The sequence below is a fragment of the Carcharodon carcharias genome, chromosome 4, assembly GCF_017639515.1.
Source record: "Carcharodon carcharias isolate sCarCar2 chromosome 4, sCarCar2.pri, whole genome shotgun sequence".
Taxonomy (NCBI): Eukaryota; Metazoa; Chordata; class Chondrichthyes; order Lamniformes; family Lamnidae; genus Carcharodon; species Carcharodon carcharias.
The window spans coordinates 24,946,062-24,953,360 of NC_054470.1; the positions used below are offsets into that span (position 1 = coordinate 24,946,062).

General features: G+C 46.4%; 1 pseudogene; it reads right to left on the bottom strand.

Annotated features, from left to right (window-relative positions):
• Positions 1-5,284: 5,284 nt before the first annotated feature.
• On the bottom strand, positions 5,285-5,473 carry LOC121277544 (annotated as a pseudogene).
• Between the last annotated feature and the right edge of the window lie 1,826 nt (positions 5,474-7,299).

Here is a 7,299-nt window from a genome sequence, read left to right on the forward strand (position 1 = left end):
TTCCTGAACAGGATACATGCTGGCCTGGAGAGTTGGAGTTATGAGGAAACATTGCATACACTTGCGACATTTGCCATGGAGCACAGGAGATTGACAGGTCACATTATTGACCTTCATACTGTTATGAGGGGCATGGAACGGGTAGGCAGAAGGCAACATTTCCCCTTGGCTCAGCGATGAGTAACATGGTGGCATTTATTTAAGTTGAGTGCCGTGAGGTTGACAGGTGAGGTGCTGAGGACCTTTTGGACAGAGTAATGTGGGACGCACTGGCTGAAAGGGTGGTGTAGGTACAAACCCTCCTAAGATGCAAAAAGTCTTTGGATGTGCAGCAGCGATGCCATGGCATGTTAGGCCATTGGGATAGTGGTCACAAATGGGATAAGGTGACTTTGGAAGGTGGTAGAGACGCGATTCCTCAAGGGGCTGAGGGACCTTTGTGTATGACCCACACGTCTGACTATGTCAGTCTGTGAATGAGCAGTGTTGCTGCATTAACGATTGTAGCAACCATCAGTGCTTTGGATGGTGGGCAGATAGAGTGGATGGGACTGTGACCCTCAGATACCTGGCCACTGCACCCCAGCCTCGCCGACACCTGCTGACCTGGCCGCCTGCCTCTTCCCCAGCTCCATGGTCTGCTCCTCATATGTGGTGAAGCGCTGCAGCACGGCGTGCCCACCACCAGTCCGCTGCTGCTCCTGCATATTGCTCTCAGTTTTTGCCTGCAGAACATAGAAGAGCATTTATTGAGGCTGATCGCTCACGTATTCTGCACGCGCACACCGCACCCCAACCACAGTGGTTCATCTGAGGCATCCAACGGTTCCTGTCCCCACTACTGGTGATCAATCCCCAGAAGATAGTACAGCTGGTCCCAAACCTCTCCCCCAGTGGCCACCTTGGACATATTCGGCGTCCATCACTTTGAATAACACAAGGGTCTTAGCGCCCTTGGCAAGGGGGCGCAACTAGGTGCGGTGCCGAGGCCAGCAGATGGCTCTTGGCCATGACACCTTGAGGCTCCCCTTCCACCATCTCATCACCATCAATAAGAGATGTGTTGGAATTCTGAGTATGTGTCTAGCTGCCTCCCCTGCAGGTTGCCCCCAGACTACTCAAATGCGACAAACACCAACATACGCTGCAGGGAGAATCCAACTTCTCCTCAACCACTAAAGCTGATGTAAGCATAGTCACTATCTGTTTGCCCACCCAGCGTGCGCCAAATGCCCAATGTAGTAACGACACTAAGACATGGGGTTGGGGAGCGGTGGGGGGGTGGGGCGCGGGGGCAGCCTCAAAGACTAAGGCTACCTGCTGGGTCAAATGGCCAAGGCTGACATGGTACTCACCCTTCCAGAGCGCAGCAACTCATTGAAGTGCTTGCGGCACTGTGTTCCAGTGTGCCGCACAGCATCATGAGAGCTAACAACGTCTGGTACCTCCTGCCACACCTGCCTGGTGACGTGGGGGGCCCTTCTCCTCCCATCCTCCGGAAACAAGACATCCCAATGGTTGGACACCTCTTCAAGGAGAACCGAGGGGCACAGTGGTCCCCCGCTGGCCTGCCCTGCAGCCTGCCCCCCCTCCTCCTCCTCTGCCCTCACATCTTGTGCAGCCCAATGGCTGGCTATGGTGAACAGCCTAAAGGAGGCTGCCTGGCCGCTCTTTATACAGACTGCCAGTTCCCCATTGGAACCAGTGGTCTGAACACGCCCGCCGCCAATTTAATTCTCCCGTTGAACATGGGAGTCGGAACCTCGTTGGGTGAGCCTTAATTGGCCCGCCCACTCAAAATGGCGGCGCGGCCTGTTTCGGCAGCGATGATCGGCTGCCCGCCCACTGCCAAGTCAGTCGGGCCCGCCCTCCCGTCAAGCACAAAATTCAGCCCCTGGGCTATTGTCTTTGGCTCCAGCAACAAGCTCTTCGCTCTTGCCAGAGAGTCTATCCTCTTTCCCCAGTTACTGTTTCAGATTGCATCTAACTTTTCATAACCTCAGTATACTATTCAAGCCCAAACTGAATTTCCACCCCTGAACATCTGCCTGAGAAAACCCACTTCAACCTCTTTAATATTGTCTACTTTTGGCCTTATCTCAGCTATTTTCCTTTCAAACCCCCATTAATACATTTGCCCTATTAATACATATTATTCCAGTGCTCTCTGGCTTTTCTTGAACCTCAATTATCTTCATTGTTGTCAAAACTTCAATGCCTGTTTTACATTTCTCACCAGTCCTGCACATCTTTTGTCCCTGTTCTTGTTGAACTACATGGACTTTGGTACCCCAATGCTTCAAATTTTCAATTCACATCTTTGCATTTAGATCTCTCCATGGTCTTGCCCCTCCCTATCTCTGTAACCTTCTCCAGTGCTACCATTATCCTACCTGAAAGGAAGTACACTACTATTCTACAGAATTAGCAGGTCAAAACTGGGCATCCATAAGGTGCTGGGCCATCAGCAGCACCAGAGTTGTGTTCTATCACAGGGCAGAATTTTACATTCGGCGTGCGGGCACACACCCAACATGCCGGAATATAAAATGACACGCGATGATGTCAGACATGCATTCCAATGTCATCGCGAACTCACATGACATTTCATTCGGCAGGTGTGCGCCGGTGTCAGCTGTGCGCCCGCTGATCATTGAAAGGCCTATTAAGGCCATTAACGAGGTATATAAGCTGAATTTTATGCTGCCTATCCAACCTTACAGTTGGCGGACAGGTGAAAAGGCCAAGCGGCCTTTACATTTTTTAGGAAACCTTATCCACGAGTGGGATGAGATTTCCTAAAACAAGAACAAATTAAATGAAATGCAAACATGGTGAAACTACAACATAGGACTACATACATGCTAAACTGCAGAAGCAAATTGATATAGGCAGAGCTAAGCGATCCCACAAGTAGGAAATTAAATAAAAGCTCTGCAGTCCAATTACATCCAGTCGTGAATGATAGTGGAGCAGTCTCCACAAACATCCCAACTTTCAGTGATGTTGGAACCCAGCATGTGAGTGCAAAAGTGGATGAATTAATCATGCAAATAGATGTAAACAGGTTTGATATAGTCAGGATTACGGAGACATGGCTGCAGGGTGACCAGGGATGGGAACCGAACATTCAGGAAGGACAGGCAAAAAGGAAAAGGCGGTGGAGTTGCACGGCTGGTTAAAGAGGAAATTAACGTAATAGTGAACAAAAATATTAGCTCCGGCAATGTGGAATTTGCATGGGTAGAGCTGAGAAACACTAAGGGGCAAAAAACGTTAGTGCGGATTGTATAAAGACCCCCAAACGGTAGTGGTGATGTTGGGAATAGCATGAAACAGGAAACATCTGTCATTATGGGTGACTTTAATCTGCATATAGATTGGGCAAATCAAATTAGTAACAATACCATAGAGGAATTATTCCTGGAGTGTATATGGGATAGTTTTCTGTACCAATACATTGAGGAACCAACAAGAAAACAGGCCATCCTAGACTGGGTATTGTGTAATGAGAAAGGAATAATTGGCTATCTAGTTGTGGCCCCTTGGGGATGAGCGACCATAATATGATAGAATTCTTCATCAAGATGGAGAGTGACGTAGTTGATTCTGAGGCTAGGGTCCTGAATCTTAATAAAGGAAACTACGATGGTATGAGGCACGAGTTGGCTATGGTGGATTGGGAAACATTACTTAACGGGATGACGGTGGATAGGCAATGGCAAACATTCAAAGAGCGCATGAGTGCACTGCAATTGTTTATTCCGGTCTGGCGCAAAAGTAAAACAGGAAAGGTGGCCAAACCATGGCTTACAAGGGAAATTAGAAATAGCATTAGATCCAAGGAAGAGGCATACAAATTGGCCAGAAAAAACAACAGGCCTGAGGATTGGGAGCAGTTTAGAATTCAGCAAAGGAGGACCAAGGGATTGATTAAGAAGGGGAAAATAAGAGTACAAGAGTAAGCGTGCGGGGAACATAAAAACTGACTGTAAAAGTTTCTATAGGTATGTGAAGAGAAAAAGATTGGTGAAGACAAATGTAGGTCCCTTACAGTCAGAAACAGGGGAATTTATAATGGGGAACAAAGAAATGGCTGACCAACTAAACACATATTTTGGTTCTGTCTTCACAAAGGAGGGCACAAATAACATACCAGAAATGTTGGGGAACACAGAGTTTAGTGAAAGAGATGAACTGAAAGAAATCAGTATTAGTAGGGAAATGGTGTTGAGGAAATGGATGATATTGAAGGCCGATAAATCCCCAGGGCCTGATAATCTACATCCCAGAGTAGTTAAGGAAGTGGTCCTAGAAATACTGGATGCATTGGTGGTCATCTTCCACAATTCTACAGACTCTTGAACAGTTCCTATAGATTGGAGGGTAGCTAATGTAACCCCACTATTTAAAAAGGGAGGTAGAGAGAAAATAGGGAATTATAGACCTGTCAGGCTGACTTCAGTAGTGGGGAAAAGTCTAGAGTCCATTATAAAGGATTTAATAGCTGAGCACTTGGAAAACAGTGGCAGAATTAGACAGAGTCAGCATGGATTAACGAAAGGGAAATCATGCTTGACAAATCTACTGGAATTTTTCATGGATATAACTAGGGGAGTTGATGAGGGGGAGCCAGTGGATGTGGTTTATTTGGACTTTCAGGAGACTTTTGACAAAGTCCCACATGAGAGATTAGCGTGTAAAATTAAAGCACATGGGATTGAGGGTAGTATATTGAGATGGACAGAAAACTGGTTGGCAGACAGGAAACAAAGAGTAGGAATAAACGGGTCTTTTTCCGAATGGCAGGCAGTGACTAGTGGGGTACTGCAGGGATCGGTGCTGGGACCCCAGCTATTCACAATATATATTAATGATTTAGATGAGGGAACTAAATGTAATATCTCCAGATTTGCAGATGACACAAAGCTGGGTGGGAGGGTAAGCTGTGAGGAGGATGCTGAGATGCTTCAGTGTGATTTGGACAAGCTGAGTGAGTAGGCAAATACATGGCAGATGCAGTATAATGTGGATAAATATGTACCACTTTGGTAGCTAAAAGCAGGAAGGCAGATTATTATCTGAACGGCTATAAATTGAGAGAGGGGAATGTGCAACGTGACCTGGGCGTCCTCATACACCAGTCGCTGAAGGTAAGCATACAGGTTCAGCAGGTGGTAAAGAAGGCAAGTGGTATGTTGGCCTTCATAGCCAGAGGATTCGAGTACAGGAGCAGGGATGTCTTGCTTCATTGTAATATTTAAACCAGATGGATTTTGATAAACGTGTCCACATAGCAGCAAAGTCCAGACGGCAGCAACAGCCTGGAGTAACAGGTTGTTCACACCAGAACTGAGGGGCTACCGTGCAGGTATATTACTTTAACATGACAATGACTCATTACAGGGCCTTGTTGAGACCACACCTGGAATATTGTGTGCAGTTTTGGTCTCCTTATCTGAGGAAGGATGTTCTTGCTATAGAGGGAGTGCAGCAAAGGTTTACCAGACTGATTCCTGGGATGGCAGGACTGACACATGAGGAAAGATTGAATCGGTTAGGATTATATTCACTGGAGCTCAGAAGAATGAGGGGAGATCTCATAGAAACCTATAAAATTCTAACAAGACTAGGCAGAGTAGATGCAGGAAGGATGTTCCCGATGGTGGGGGAGTCCAGAACCAGGGGTCACAGTCTGAGGATACAGGATAATCCATTTAGGATTGAGATAAAGAGAAATTTCTTCACCTAGAGAGTGGTGAGCCTGTCGAATTTGCTACCACAGAAGGTAGTTGAGGTCAAAACATTGTATGTTTTCAACAAGGAGTTAGATATAGCTTTTGGGGTAAAAGGGATCAAAGGGTATAGGCAGAAAGCGGGAGTAGGCTATTGAGTTGGATGATCAGCCATGATCGTAATGATAGGTGGAGTAGGCTTGAAGGGCTGAATGGCCTACTCCTGCTCCTATTTTCTATGTTTCTATGTAAAAGATAAGGCTGAAGAATTTGTAATCATATTCAGTCAGGGATAGCTAGTGGATGATCCATCTTGACCTTGATAAGGCTGAAGAATTTGTAATCATATTCAGTCAGGGATAGCTAGTGGATGATCCATCTTGACCTCCTCCTCATGTTCCCATCATAACAGAAGCCAGCTTCAGCCAATTCGATTCACTCCATGTGATATCAAGAAACAGCAGCAAGCACCAGATTCGGTAGAGACTATGGGCCCCGAGAACATCCCAGCTGTGATGCTGAAGAATTATGCTCCAGAATTACCCATGTCCCTCATCAACTTTGTCCAGTACAGTTACAATAATGGCATCTACTTGATGAAGTGGAAAATTGAACCAGTATCGCCTGTCCATAAAAAGCAGAACAAATCCAATATAGCCAATAACGACACCATCAGCCTACTGTCAATCAGCAACAAAAGTGATGTTTCATGCATTGACAATGCTATCAGCCTACTGTCAATCAGCAGCAGAAGTATGCTTGGTGCGTTGACAATGCTATCAGCGTACTGTCAATCAGCAGCAAAAGTGATGCTTGGTGCGTTGACAATGCTATCAAAGGCTATAACCTGCTCACTAATGCCCAATTTGGGTTCCATCAAGATCACTCAGCTCCAGACCTCATTATGTACTTGGTCCAAATTTGGACAAAAGAGCTGAGTTCCAGAGGTGGGGTCAGAGTGCTCTCCCTTGACATCAAGGCAACATTTGACCAATGTGGCACCAAGGAGCCTTCGCAAAATTGAAGTCAGCAGGAAAATTCTCTGCATGTTGGAGTTATGTCTAGTACAAAGGAAGACGGCTGATGTTGTTGAAGGCCAATCAGCTCAGACCCAGGACTTTGATGAAGGAGTTCCTCAGGACTGTGTGTTATGCTCAGCATCTTCAGCCATTCCATCAGTGATCTTCCTTCCATCGTCAGGACAGAAGTGGGGATATTCATTGGTTATTGTGCAGAACTCGGTTCCATTCACAACTGCTCAGCTAATGCAGCAGTCTGTGCCACAGTCAGCGAGACCTGAACAACATTCAGACCTGGGCTGATGTTTGGCACAAATGTTACTTGAGTGCCAGGCAATGACCTTGTCCAACAAAAGAAAGTCTACCCACCTCCCCTTGACATTTAATGGCATATACCATTGCTGAATCTCCTACCATCCGCATCCTGGGGTTCACCATTAACCAGAAACATAACTGGGCCAGCCACAAATATTGTGGCTACAAGAGGAGGTCTGAGACTAGGGGTGGAGTTTAATTCCACATCATGGAGGTGAGTTTGGAGGGTT